This window comes from Mobula hypostoma (genome assembly GCF_963921235.1).
Source record: "Mobula hypostoma chromosome 8 unlocalized genomic scaffold, sMobHyp1.1 SUPER_8_unloc_1, whole genome shotgun sequence".
In the NCBI taxonomy this organism is placed as follows: domain Eukaryota; kingdom Metazoa; phylum Chordata; class Chondrichthyes; order Myliobatiformes; family Myliobatidae; genus Mobula; species Mobula hypostoma.
In genome coordinates this window covers 218,136-232,687 of record NW_026948120.1, presented here as the reverse complement: position 1 = coordinate 232,687, position 14,552 = coordinate 218,136, and the positions used below count along the sequence as shown (strand labels likewise).

The 14,552-nt window shown below is 46.4% G+C and overlaps 1 protein-coding gene across 2 annotated transcripts in view; it reads left to right on the top strand.

Annotated features, from left to right (window-relative positions):
• Nucleotides 1–14,552, top strand: part of LOC134341141 (zinc finger and BTB domain-containing protein 16-like) — a 43,946-nt gene that overhangs the window by 4,227 nt on the left and 25,167 nt on the right. The window contains exons 1-2 of one of the 2 annotated variants that reach the window (XM_063038922.1): nt 10,208–11,331; nt 13,396–13,438. The exons of the other annotated variant lie outside the window; for it this stretch is intronic. The gene's annotated coding sequence lies outside the window, so the exon portion shown is untranslated. Of the gene's footprint in view, nt 1–10,207; nt 11,332–13,395; nt 13,439–14,552 lie in introns of those variants that run through there. 2 annotated transcript variants of the gene reach the window in all.

Genomic DNA, 14,552 nt, shown 5'->3' with positions numbered 1-14,552 from the left:
CCTCTTCCACTTCTCTCTCTTTTTTATTGCTCATTGTCCCAGAGTCAGCTCTAATGGCGCAAAAAGGTTTCAAAATCCCTTTCCCCCACTCTTTCCACTCGCTGTATGTCTTTCACGCTTATGCTCTCCCTCTGTCCCAGAATCAGCTCTAATGGGCACAAATTTTCACATCCTTCACTCTCTCCCTCTGTTCCAGAATCAGCTCTAATGGGCACAAATTTTCACATCCTTCACTCTCTCTCTCTGTCCCAGAATCAGCTCTAATGGGCACTGATTTCCATATCCCTCTCCCTACTTCTTTCTCTCCTTTATCTCTACCTTCTCTTTATCCATTTCTCTTTGACATTCTCTCTCTCTCCATTTCTGCTTGACTCTCTCCTTCCCACTATTCTCCTGTGGGAAAATTACTGGAGGGGAAGAGACAGGATCTGCTTGCATTTGGAAGGGCAGGGACCGATTAGCATGGGTTTGCATGGGTTTGTGTGTGGGAAAATGTGTCAAGAATTTGATTGAGTTTTTTGAAGAGGTGGCCAAGGGGATTGATGAGGGCCTGGTAGTAGATGCAGCCTACATGGACTTTAGCAAGGTCTTTGACAAGGTCCTACATAGTTGGCTGGTCTGGTAGATCAGATCACATTATATCTAAGGTGAGAATGAAAATGGGTTTAGAGACAGAAGATGTCAGTAGACGGTTGTCTTTCAGATTGGAGGCCTGTGGTGTGTTGTGGGTCCACTGTTATTTATCATCGATATTAACAATTTGGTTGTTGGTGTACTGATGACACCAGAGTTGGTCGTGCGGTGGGTGGAGAAGAAGGTTGTGTAAGGCTACGGAGGATTAAGATCAATTGGCTGAGTGGACCAGTGTGAGGTGTTGTATTTTGGCACGCTTTAAGGTAGGACTTACACTGCGAATGACATGGTCCTTGGGAGTGTTGTAGAACAGATAGAGCAGGAGTACATGTACAAGGTTCCCTGAAAGTGGTGACACAGGTAGATAAGTTGGTGAAAAAGGCATTTAGCATGCTGGCCTTCATCATTCAGGGCACTGAGTACAGAACTTAGGACGTTATGTTACAGATGTACAAGATGTTGGTGAGACCACATTTTATTGTGTGTAGTTCTAATCGCCTAGTTGTAGGAAAGATGTCATGAAGCTGGAGAGGGTGCAGGAGACATTCGCGAGGATGTTACCGGGTCTGGAGGGATTGAATTACCAGGAGAGACTGGACAGGCTGGGACTGTTTCCTTGGAGTGAAGGAGGCCGAGGGGTGACCTTATAGAGGTTTATAAAATCATGAGGGGCAAAGATAAGGTGGATGGTCACAGACTTTCCCCAGGTTAGGGGAGTCTAAAACTAGAAGGCACTGTTTACGGTGAGAGAGGGGAGATATTTAAAGGTGACCTGAAGAGCAGGTTTTTCACACAGAATTGGCCTGTATATGGAATGAGTTTCCCGAGGAACTGATAGAGGCAATTATATTTACAATGTTTAAGAGACAGTTGCATTCTGTTTAGAGGGATATGGGCCAAACAGGGAAATGTGATTAATACAGGTAGGTTGCTTGCTCAGCATGGGCAAGATGGGCCGAAAGGCCTGTTTCAATACTGTATGACTGTGTGCACTTCCTCCAGTTTGTCTATCTCTATCTTTTTCTATTCTCTTATCACTTCTCTTCCTCTCCCTCTATGAATCTGTCATTCTTTAGTCCAGTCTCCTCACCTTCCTTTCTCTGCCTCTTTCCCTCTGTCTGTCTCCCTCTCCGCCTGTCTGCCTGTACCTCTTCCACTGGCCCCGTCACTCCCAATCTCTCGCCTTCAAACTCTGAGTCATCCTTTCCCAGTACCATTGGAAGGAGATGGCAGAAAGCACGCAAGTTAAATCTACATTCAGAGCGTGGGAATCACAGAAAGAGTTTATTAAATTTGCAAATGAAAACTACAACAAAGGGAAGATGCCTAATTCAGCACTTCTTACTGGATTCTAATTATAGATGGCGAAGCACTGTCCCATCACACACACACACCCGGGGTCAGACTCAATGTCCCATCACACACTCCTGGGTCAGACACAGATTGAAGCTCCCTCTACACTGTCCCATCACACACAACCTCCCAGGAGAGAGACAAGGCATGTTACAAACAGAACAAAGTTCCCTCTACACTGTTGCAGCACAGGAAAAGATTAACAAAACCATATTCAAACAAACAAAAAAGGTTAGAGTCAGCGTAATCCTCGCCCTGTTCCACGCGGGTGTGAGGAGATTTGATGTTCAGCACTGATTAATGTTTTCTCCCTGATGTCGAGTGTGTTAAACCTGGACTGCTGCCGTTTATAGACAGAGCCAATTCATTCCTGCGTCGGCCTCCACAGTGTCGATTTCCTATTCTTCAAGTCATTCCCTTTGAGTTGAAGATGACTGCCAAACCCCTTGTGGCACATCTGTCCATAACCTTCCTGGTTCCAACTCTCCACTCCTTCTTCCCCACCACCTCTGAGAAGGAGCTCTATAGGCTGTCTCTGTGAGGCGAAAGAGACTTGCGTGCTGGCACATCTGTTCCTAAAATTTCTCTTCTGTCTGCCTCTCCCCCCACCCCCTCAAATCCCACCACCAGAAAAGTGCTGCATATGCTAATACCTGTGACATCTCTGGAGATGCTTTTGCACCGGTGTGGCAGGAGCCTCTGCACAGAATGACCCCACAATTGGCCAGGCCCATAGGCCAAGGGCGGAGATGGGCGCCCCTCTCCCCCAGACATCTGAGCTGATCACTGTATGGTTGCAAACATGAGAAAATCTGCAGATGCTGGAAATCCAAAGCACCACACAAACTCTGCAGGGCAGGCAGCAACTATGGAAAAGAGCAGATAGTCAATGTTACAGGCCAAGACCCTACATCAGGATTAGAAAGGAAGAGACTCGGGCCAAAACGTCAACTGTTTACTCTTTTCCATAGCTGCCGCCTGGCCTGCTGAGCTCCTACGGCGATTTGTGTGTGTTGCTGTGTATTTTTGGAGCCCTCCTGGAGCTGGTGCCCAACACCTCCCAACCTGGTGGGGGGCGCAGAGAGAGGGTGATAGCTGGGGTTGACTGGGTGGGTTGTGGCTGGGGTTGGAGGAAGGGGATTGTCAGAGTGGAGTCCCCCCTGCCCCCGCACATTAACCGCTAACACTGCGCCTTGGGCGCTTTCCCCTCGAAGAGACCCAAGCAGGCCATCTCCAAACCGTTTTGCCACAGCCCGCAGTAGATCGGCCATTTGGGGCACTGAGTCTCACCCGCTCCTCCCACTCCCCCCCAAAAAAAACCCCGTCCCGCCATTGCCAACGAGTCACCGTCCCAGCTCTTTGGTCGGGATGTGCTGACAGACTTCTTCCGAAAACATTACCTAGCCCGGTGCAAGCAATAACAGGAAACGCATCGACTGTATATCAACGGCCTACACATTTGCCACAGCTTCTGATATTAGTCATGATTGTGTGGGTAGTATCCCTCTCTCCATCTCTCTACCCCTCTCGTGAGCCACCACCCATGCTGGCCCTCCCTCCCCCCCTCTCTCTGCTGCACCCTCCATCAACGTTTCCTTCTCGCCTTCCCAGTGAAGCATTACTCGTAGAACAGGAACATGCCCTTTAGCTCGCCATAGAACAGCATGGCCCACCATGTGCCAAACCAATTAAACGCCTAGCTAAATGTATCACTTCTACCTTCACAATGTCCATACCCCTCCATTCATGTGCCTATCTAAGAGCCTATTAAACACCTCTATTGAATTTGCCTCCACTCCCACCCACTCCAGACACACACCGCTCTTTGTGTAAAAAACTTGCTCCAAACTTACCCCCTCTTACCTTAAATGCATTCTCTCTTGTATGAGACGTTACATCTCTGGTAGAAAGATACTGGCTGTCTGCTCTGTCTATACCTCTCATAATATTGTAAGCCTTTATCTGGTCTACCCTCAGCCTCCTCTGCTCCAGAGAAAAGAACCCAAGTCTGTCCAACCTCTCCTTATAGCTCATGCCCTCTAACCCAGGCGGCATCATGGTGAACACCTTCTACACCCTCTTGAATTCCTCCACATCCTTCTAGTAATGGGCGACCAGAACTGAACGCAATACCCCAGAAGCACCTAAGTTACATCACTTCCTGGCCCTTGGCCTCGATGCCTCGACTAATAAAGGCATGTCTATCTTGACTCAACTAACTAATCCCAACTGGTGTAATGTAAGGTTTCAACCTGAAACATTGGCATGACCTATTCTCTCAGATGCTGCTCAGCTCCTCCAGCAGACTGTGTGGCTCCAGATGTGGCATCTGCAGTCTCTTGTGTGAATGTGTGGTGAATCTCTTCCACACTCTCTCCCAAGCGCCATTACCTCTCCTTCCACAACTGCTCGAATATAAAAGCAAGGATGTACTGTTGAGGCCTTATAAGACATTGAACAGACCACTTTTGGAATATTGTGAGCAATTCTGGGCCCTGTATCTAAAGAAAGATGTGCTGAGAGAGGGTCCAGAGGAGGTTCACCAGAATGATACCGGGAATAAAAGGATATACATTTCATTTATCTGGGCCTCTACTTGCTAGAGTTCACAACAATGAGGGTGGATCTCATTATAACCATCTGAATACTGAAAGGCCTAGATAGAGTGGATGTGGAGAGAGTGTTCCCTATAGTATACAAGGGCACGGCCTCAGAATAAAGGGATGTCCTTTGGGACAGAGATAAGGAGGAATCTCTTTAGCCAGATGGTGGTAAATCTGTGGAATTGATTGCCACAGATGGCCGTGGAGGGCAAGTCCCACTGGGTATATTTAAGGGAGATTGATGGGCTCTTGATTAGTAAGGGGGATAAGGGTTTTGAGGAGAATGGGGTTAAAAAAAATCAACCATAAATGGTGGAACCCACTTGATGAGCTAAATGACCTAGTTCTGCTCCTGTATCTTGTGGTCTTCTAACCATCTCTTCTGCACCATCTCCAAAGCTCCCACGTCCTCACCTTGTAGTTAATACTCTCCAAACCAGTCTAACACAGATGGACATTCAGCCATCTACTCTGAGCTAGCTCACAGGAGCAATTCCATTAATCCCATTCTACCCCCCTCTATTCACATGCACCCCTGCAACCCATGCTCTCCTGCACATGCCCAGCAACTGTTGTTTGATTCTTTGCCCTTTTATTCCAATACACCCTCTGTTCTTTGCTAGGATAGCCCAGTGGAGTGGAGGCTGGAGAGGCTACATCACAGCTCCAATAACCTGGGTTCCATCCCAGTCTGCAGCACTGTCTTTGTGGAGTTCACATGTTCTCTGTGTGTACGGCCTTTCGGCCCACAGTGGCCATTCTGACCATTGATCAGTCATTGATACTGATCCTGTTACATACCACCCCCTCCACACTCTACATTCTCATCAACTCCCCCTGGGTTCTACCCCTCACCCCCTCAACACACACGCCAGGTTTGCCACAGGGTAGTGAATCTGTGGTATTCATGACCATATTTAAAGCAGCTGATAGGCTCTTGCTTAGTAAGGGTGTCAAAGGTTACAGGGGAAAGATTGGAGAATGGGTTTGAGATGGTTAATAAATCAGCTATGTTCGAATGGTGGAACAGACTCGATGGGCCAAATGGCTCTCATATCATATGGTGTTGAGAGGCAGTAGCTCCACCCGCTACCCCACTCCGGTGACCTTAATAATATTAAACTCCCCTGCATGACTTCACATGACTGTCTGTCTCAGTTTCATACAAGCCTGGAAGCAAAGAACATAAAATAAAACTGCGAAGTAAAATTTAATCGGGCGGCACCTACAGAGAGAAACTGTGTTAATGTTTCAGAATCAAGTTTATTATTAGTGAGATGTTGTGAAGTTTGTTGTTTTGTGGCAGCAGGACATAATTTTACTATTACAATCAGTAAACAGTGCCAAAGATGAATGGCGAGACTGTATTCAGGGGTTCATGGACTGTTAGAGATCTGATGACTGAGGGGAAGAAGCTGTTCCTGGAACATTGAGTGTGGATCTTAAGGTTCCCAGATGGCAGTAATGAAAAGAGGATGTGACCTGGGTGGTGAGGGTGGATTATTCTGTCCTCTCGCCCATACTGACTGCCTGCCCCCGCCACCCTACACCCTTGAGCAAAAAGGTTACCGATAGCACAAGGTTGCAGGGATCTTGCTTTGATGGAACTGGAGGGCGCGGCCCCACAGTGTGTCCCCAGCACGGAACCGATGTGGTCGCTCGCGGGGCCTGTGTGTGGTGGACAAAGTGTGTGGTGGCAATTAAAGGTTATTATGCAAAGGGCTGTGGTCCTGGTTAACAACAATCCCTGGTGGTTCTTTAATATTTGCATTTATAATAGTGCTGATGCACAAGTGTCAAACCAACAGAGTGATCAATGCTACACTGTTATTTGCAGTTTGTAGTCGCCTCGGTACACACCAACACCTCCGGAGATAAGAACCGCACCCTGAAATCGTCAGTTGCATTGTACAGTGTAAATCACCATCAGGAGTTGGGTATTTTGCAGCTGTAACCCACTATTGGGTGGGGGGGGGGTTATTCTATATATAAACCCTCAAACCCCTGGATTAGATCCCAGCCTATAACACACTCCTGTGGGGTCTGTTGTTCTACATATAAACCCCCTGAACCCCTGGATTAGACTCCAGCCTATAGCCCACTACCAGGGACCTGTTATTCTGTATTAAAAACCCCCAAACCCCTGGATTAGATCCCAGCCTGTAACCCACTCCTGGGGGTCTGTTGCTCTCTGTGTAAACCCACCAAACCCTTGGATTAGCTCCCAACCTGTAACCTACATCTGGGGTCTGTTATTCTATATATAAACAACCCAAATGCTCAGATTAGATCCTAGCCTGCATCTGCTATTCTATATACATTCTATCTGCCTATAACAGGTATTTATGGAACTTCCTCAGAAGATTTCATTTTTTTATTTTTTTACAACATTGAATCACAGTGGATTTAATTTGGCTTTTTTGAGACTGATCAACAAAAAAAAGACTATTTTGTGTCAAAGTGAAAACACAGCTCTACAAACTGATCTAAATTAATTACAAATATAAAACAAAATAATTGATTGCATAAGTATTCACCCCCTTCAAGTCAGTATTTAGTAGATGCACCTTTGGTAGCAACTACAGCCTTGAGTCTGTATGGAGAAGTCTCTATCAGCTTTGCACATCTGGAGACTGCAATTTTTTCCCACTCTTCTTTACAAAACTGCTCAGGCTCTGTCAGAGTGCATGGGGATTGTGAGTGAACAGCCCTTTTCAAGTCCAGCCACAAATTCTCAATTGGATTAAGGTCTGGACTCTGACTTGGCCACTCCAGGATATTAACTTTGTTGTTTTTCAGCCATTCCTGTGTAGGTTTGGCTTTATGCTCGGGGTCATTGTCTTGATGGGAAACAAATCTTCTCCCAAGCCGCAGTTCTCTTGAAGACTGCATCAAGTTTTCCTCTAGGATTTTCCTGCAGTCATTTTACCCTTTACCTTCACAAGCCATCCAGGGCCTGCTGCAGTGAAGCATCCTCACAGTATGATGCAGTCACCACCATGCTTAACGGTAGGAATGGGGTGTGTTTTTGATTATGCCAAACATAGCATTTAGTCTGATGGCCAAAAAGCTTGATATTGGTTTCATCAAACCATAGAACCTTCTTCCAGCTGACTTCAGAGTCTCCCATATGCCTTTTAGCAGACTCTAGCCGAGACTTCATGTGAGTTTTTTTTTCAACAGTGACGTTCTCTTTGCCATCTCCCATAGAGCTGTGACTGGTGAAGCACCCAGGCAACAGTTGTTGTGTGCGCAGTCTCTCCCATCTCAGCCACTGAAGCTTGTAACTCCTCCAGAGTTGTCATAGGTCTCTTGGTGGCCTCCCTTCTTGCTCGATAACTCAGTTTTTGAGGATAGCCAGCTTCGGGCAGATTTACAGCTGTGCCATATTCTTTCAATTTCTTGATGATTGACTTAACTGTACTCCAAGTGATATTCTATGACTTGGAGATTTTCTTGTATCCATCCCATGACTTCTGCTTTTTGCAGAGTTGTTTGGAGTGTTCTTTTGTCTTCATGGTGTAGTTTTTGCCAGGATGCTGACTCACCAGCAGTTGGACCTTCCAGATATAGGTGTATTTTCACTACAATCAGTTGAAATACCTTGACTACACACAGGTCTCCAAAAACAGATCATCATTTAACTAATTATTTGACTTCTAAAACCAATTGGCTGCACCAGTGATGATTTGATGCGTCATATTAAATCATCATGCAGCAGAAGATGTATTCAGAGATGGGGTTCAAGTAGCTCCACAAGCTTAGAGTAACATATGTGAGAAAAAGGAAAGAAATCACATGGGCACCATATGGGTTAGCGGAGATTACAGACATAGGGAGGATTGTCAGGGTTGGAAGTGGGTTACAGAGATGGGGAGGATTGTCAGGGTTGGAGGGGGTTACAGAGATGGGGAGGATTGTCAGGGTTGGAGGGGGGTTACAGAGATAGGGAGGATTGTCAGGGTTGGAAGGGGTTACAGAGATGGGGAGATTGTCAGGGTTGGAGGGGGTTACAGAGATGGGGAGGATTGTCAGGGTTGGAGGGGGGTTACAGAGATGGGGAGGATTGTCAGGGTTGGAGGGGGTTACAGAGATGGGGACGATTGTCAGGGTTGGAGGGGGTTACAGAGATGGGGACAATTGTCAGGGGTTACAGAGATGGGGAGGATTGTCAGGGTTGGAGGGGGTTACAGAGTTGGGGAGATTGTCAGGGTTGGAGGGAGTTACAGAGATGGGGAGGATTGTCAGGGTTGGAGGGGGTTACAGAGATGGGGAGGATTGTCAGGGTTGGAGGGGGGTTACAGAGATGGGGATGATTGTCAGGGTTGGAGGGGGTTACAGAGATGGGGACAATTGTCAGGGGTTACAGAGATGGGGAGGATTGTCAGGGTTGGAGGGGGTTACAGAGATGGGGAGATTGTCAGGGTTGGAGGGGGTTACAGAGATGGGGAGGATTGTCAGGGTTGGAGGGGGGTTACAGAGATGGGGAGGATTGTCAGGGTTGGAGGGGGTTACAGAGATGGGGAGGATTGTCAGGGTTGGAGGGGGTTACAGAGATGGGGAGGATTGTCAGGGTTGGAGGGGGTTACAGAGATGGGGAGGATTGTCAGGGTTGGGGGGGTTACAGAAATGGGGAGGATTGTCAGGGTTGGAGGGGGGGTTACAGAAATGGGGAGGATTGTCAGGGTTGGAGGGGGTTACAGAGATGGGGACGATTGTCAGGGTTGGAGGGGGTTACAGAGATGGGGACAATTGTCAGGGGTTACAGAGATGGGGAGGATTGTCAGGGTTGGAGGGGGTTACAGAGATGGGGAGATTGTCAGGGTTGGAGGGAGTTACAGAGATGGGGAGGATTGTCAGGGTTGGAGGGGGTTACAGAGATGGGGAGGATTGTCAGGGTTGGAGGGGGGTTACAGAGATGGGGATGATTGTCAGGGTTGGAGGGGGTTACAGAGATGGGGACAATTGTCAGGGGTTACAGAGATGGGGAGGATTGTCAGGGTTGGAGGGGGTTACAGAGATGGGGAGATTGTCAGGGTTGGAGGGGGTTACAGAGATGGGGAGGATTGTCAGGGTTGGAGGGGGGTTACAGAGATGGGGAGGATTGTCAGGGTTGGAGGGGGTTACAGAGATGGGGAGGATTGTCAGGGTTGGAGGGGGTTACAGAGATGGGGAGGATTGTCAGGGTTGGAGGGGGTTACAGAGATGGGGAGGATTGTCAGGGTTGGGGGGGTTACAGAAATGGGGAGGATTGTCAGGGTTGGAGGGGGGGTTACAGAAATGGGGAGGATTGTCAGGGTTGGATGTGCTTACAGAGATAGGGAGGATTGTCAGGGTTGGAGGGGGTTACAGAGATAGGGAAAGGTGTGACCCAGATTGGGAGAGCTAGGTTTGCCAAGCATTTTAAAATGGCAATGATACCTTGTGAGGAGACACTAGAGACTGCAGATGCTGGAATCCAGAGCAAAATATTAACTGCTGGTGGAACTCAGCAGGTCAGGCAGTATCTCCTCATAATCGAAAAGCCTCAAGCCCTTGTTGGATCTGGTGATATTCATCAAGTTCTTCAGAAGTCAAGAATGAGACATTAAACTCAGTGGGTACAGCTATTTTAAGTGTTACAAGAAGACAGCGCGAAGAAGTCTCGGTCATCTCCACCCAGAGATGCAGTACATTCCATAGATAAGATAACCTATGAATCAGCCAGGTTCAATAGGACAACAGGTGCAGAAAACCGTCTAGAACAAAATACAGAATCAGCTATACAGTACGACAATAGCTCAAAATTTACTGAACAATTACAGGTATAGAAGTGATTATATAAAATAAGCAAGCATAAAGTAACAAACTACAAAAAAAAGTTCTTTACTTTATTCCTACAAGGGAGAGGACATTGTTGGTGTGTTCTGGTGCAGTATCTGAACCCAAAACATCAGTATTCCTTCCTTATATGCCCGCAGTTGCAGCCCGCCCTCCAGCAGTTTGTTACAATCTGATTTTGAAGCAGCTACATTTTGTATGCAGTTGGGATGCTGAGATGTCGAGGGATCTTGCCTTGGTGTCCTGCTAAATTATTCACAACAGGCTGGTACATCAGTCCAGCAGGTAATGAGCAAGACTAACAGATTGTTGTTTATTGCAAGGAGGTGTGAATAGAAAGGGTGGGGAGGGGAACAGTTACGTTTTTCCCCTACTAGTGTGACCACTACAAGATGTTTTGGTGGAGGCAGATATGATAGAGACTTTTAAGAGGCTTTAACCACATCTTGGAATATTTGGTTGTCCCATTACAGGAAGGATATGGAAGCTTTAGAGATTTACCAGGGTGATCCCTGGATTAGAGAACATGTCTTATGAGGAGAGGTTCAACAAGCTCGGGCTTTTTTCTCTGGAGTGGCGGAGGATGAGAGGTGACTTGCTAGAGATGTGTAAGATGATATGAGGTAAAGGTAGAATTGACAGTCAGAAGCATTTTCCCAGTGTGGAAATGACTAATGCGAGAGGGCATAATGTCAAGGTGACTAGAGGAAAGTGAAGGGAGTAACGACAGTGCAGGTTTTAGCGCAACACTTTTACAGCTCGGGGCGACAAGAGTTCAGAGTTCAATTCCAGTACAATCTGTTAGAAGTTTGTACGTCCTTCCCATGAGCATGTAGGTTTCCTCACACAGTCCAAAGACGTACTGGTCAGTGGGTTGATCGGACATTGTAAATTGTTCTGTGATCAGGTTGGGGTTAAATAGGTGGGTTGCTGAATTGTTCTGTGATCAGGTTGGGGTTAAATAGGTGGGTTGCTGAATTGTTCTGTGATCAGGTTGGGGTTAAATAGGTGGGTTGCTGAATTGTTCTGTGATTAGGTTGGGGTTAAATAGGTGGGTTGCTGAATTGTTCTGTGATCAGGTTGGGGTTAAATAGGTGGGTTGCTGAATTGTTCTGTGATTAGGTTGGGGTTAAATAGGTGGGTTGCTGAATTGTTCTGTGATCAGGTTGGGGTTAAATAGGTGGGTTGCTGAATTGTTCTGTGATTAGGTTGGGGTTAAATAGGTGGGTTGCTGAATTGTTCTGTGATCAGGTTGGGGTTAAATAGGTGGGTTGCTGAATTGTTCTGTGATCAGGTTGGGGTTAAATAGGTGGGTTGCTGAATTGTTCTGTGATCAGGTTGGGGTTAAATAGGTGGGTTGCTGAATTGTTCTGTGATTAGGTTGGGGTTAAATAGGTGGGTTGCTGAATTGTTCTGTGATCAGGTTGGGGTTAAATAGGTGGGTTGCTGAATTGTTCTGTGATCAGGTTGGGGTTAAATAGGTGGGTTGCTGAATTGTTCTGTGATTAGGTTGGGGTTAAATAGGTGGGTTGCTGAATTGTTCTGTGATCAGGTTGGGGTTAAATAGGTGGGTTGCTGAATTGTTCTGTGATCAGGTTGGGGTTAAATAGGTGGGTTGCTGAATTGTTCTGTGATCAGGTTGGGGTTAAATAGGTGGGTTGCTGAATTGTTCTGTGATTAGGTTGGGGTTAAATAGGTGGGTTGCTGAATTGTTCTGTGATCAGGTTGGGGTTAAATAGGTGGGTTGCTGAATTGTTCTGTGATCAGGTTGGGGTTAAATAGGTGGGTTGCTGAATTGTTCTGTGATCAGGTTGGGGTTAAATAGGTGGGTTGCTGAATTGTTCTGTGATCAGGTTGGGGTTAAATAGGTGGGTTGCTGAATTGTTCTGTGATCAGGTTGGGGTTAAATAGGTGGGTTGCTGAATTGTTCTGTGATCAGGTTGGGGTTAAATAGGTGGGTTGCTGAATTGTTCTGTGATTAGGTTGGGGTTAAATAGGTGGGTTGCTGAATTGTTCTGTGATCAGGTTGGGGTTAAATAGGTGGGTTGCTGAATTGTTCTGTGATCAGGTTGGGGTTAAATAGGTGGGTTGCTGAATTGTTCTGTGATTAGGTTGGGGTTAAATAGGTGGGTTGCTGAATTGTTCTGTGATTAGGTTGGGGTTAAATAGGTGGGTTGCTGAATTGTTCTGTGATCAGGTTGGGGTTAAATAGGTGGGTTGCTGAATTGTTCTGTGATCAGGTTGGGGTTAAATAGGTGGGTTGCTGAATTGTTCTGTGATCAGGTTGGGGTTAAATAGGTGGGTTGCTGAATTGTTCTGTGATCAGGTTGGGGTTAAATAGGTGGGTTGCTGAATTGTTCTGTGATCAGGTTGGGGTTAAATAGGTGGGTTGCTGAATTGTTCTGTGATCAGGTTGGGGTTAAATAGGTGGGTTGCTGAATTGTTCTGTGATTAGGTTGGGGTTAAATAGGTGGGTTGCTGAATTGTTCTGTGATCAGGTTGGGGTTAAATAGGTGGGTTGCTGAATTGTTCTGTGATCAGGTTGGGGTTAAATAGGTGGGTTGCTGAATTGTTCTGTGATTAGGTTGGGGTTAAATAGGTGGGTTGCTGAATTGTTCTGTGATTAGGTTGGGGTTAAATAGGTGGGTTGCTGAATTGTTCTGTGATCAGGTTGGGGTTAAATAGGTGGGTTGCTGAATTGTTCTGTGATCAGGTTGGGGTTAAATAGGTGGGTTGCTGAATTGTTCTGTGATCAGGTTGGGGTTAAATAGGTGGGTTGCTGAATTGTTCTGTGATCAGGTTGGGGTTAAATAGGTGGGTTGCTGAATTGTTCTGTGATCAGGTTGGGGTTAAATAGGTGGGTTGCTGAATTGTTCTGTGATCAGGTTGGGGTTAAATAGGTGGGTTGCTGAATTGTTCTGTGATCAGGTTGGGGTTAAATAGGTGGGTTGCTGAATTGTTCTGTGATCAGGTTGGGGTTAAATAGGTGGGTTGCTGAATTGTTCTGTGATTAGGTTGGGGTTAAATAGGTGGGTTGCTGAATTGTTCTGTGATCAGGTTGGGGTTAAATAGGTGGGTTGCTGAATTGTTCTGTGATCAGGTTGGGGTTAAATAGGTGGGTTGCTGAATTGTTCTGTGATCAGGTTGGGGTTAAATAGGTGGGTTGCTGAATTGTTCTGTGATCAGGTTGGGGTTAAATAGGTGGGTTGCTGAATTGTTCTGTGATCAGGTTGGGGTTAAATAGGTGGGTTGCTGAATTGTTCTGTGATCAGGTTGGGGTTAAATAGGTGGGTTGCTGAATTGTTCTGTGATCAGGTTGGGGTTAAATAGGTGGGTTGCTGAATTGTTCTGTGATCAGGTTGGGGTTAAATAGGTGGGTTGCTGAATTGTTCTGTGATCAGGTTGGGGTTAAATAGGTGGGTTGCTGAATTGTTCTGTGATCAGGTTGGGGTTAAATAGGTGGGTTGCTGAATTGTTCTGTGATCAGGTTGGGGTTAAATAGGTGGGTTGCTGAATTGTTCTGTGATCAGGTTGGGGTTAAATAGGTGGGTTGCTGAATTGTTCTGTGATCAGGTTGGGGTTAAATAGGTGGGTTGCTGAATTGTTCTGTGATCAGGTTGGGGTTAAATAGGTGGGTTGCTGAATTGTTCTGTGATCAGGTTGGGGTTAAATAGGTGGGTTGCTGAATTGTTCTGTGATCAGGTTGGGGTTAAATAGGTGGGTTGCTGAATTGTTCTGTGATCAGGTTGGGGTTAAATAGGTGGGTTGCTGAATTGTTCTGTGATCAGGTTGGGGTTAAATAGGTGGGTTGCTGAATTGTTCTGTGATCAGGTTGGGGTTAAATAGGTGGGTTGCTGAATTGTTCTGTGATCAGGTTGGGGTTAAATAGGTGGGTTGCTGAATTGTTCTGTGATCAGGTTGGGGTTAAATAGGTGGGTTGCTGAATTGTTCTGTGATCAGGTTGGGGTTAAATAGGTGGGTTGCTGAATTGTTCTGTGATCAGGTTGGGGTTAAATAGGTGGGTTGCTGAATTGTTCTGTGATCAGGTTGGGGTTAAATAGGTGGGTTGCTGAATTGTTCTGTGATCAGGTTGGGGTTAAATAGGTGGGTTGCTGAATTGTTCTGTGATCAGGTTGGGGTTAA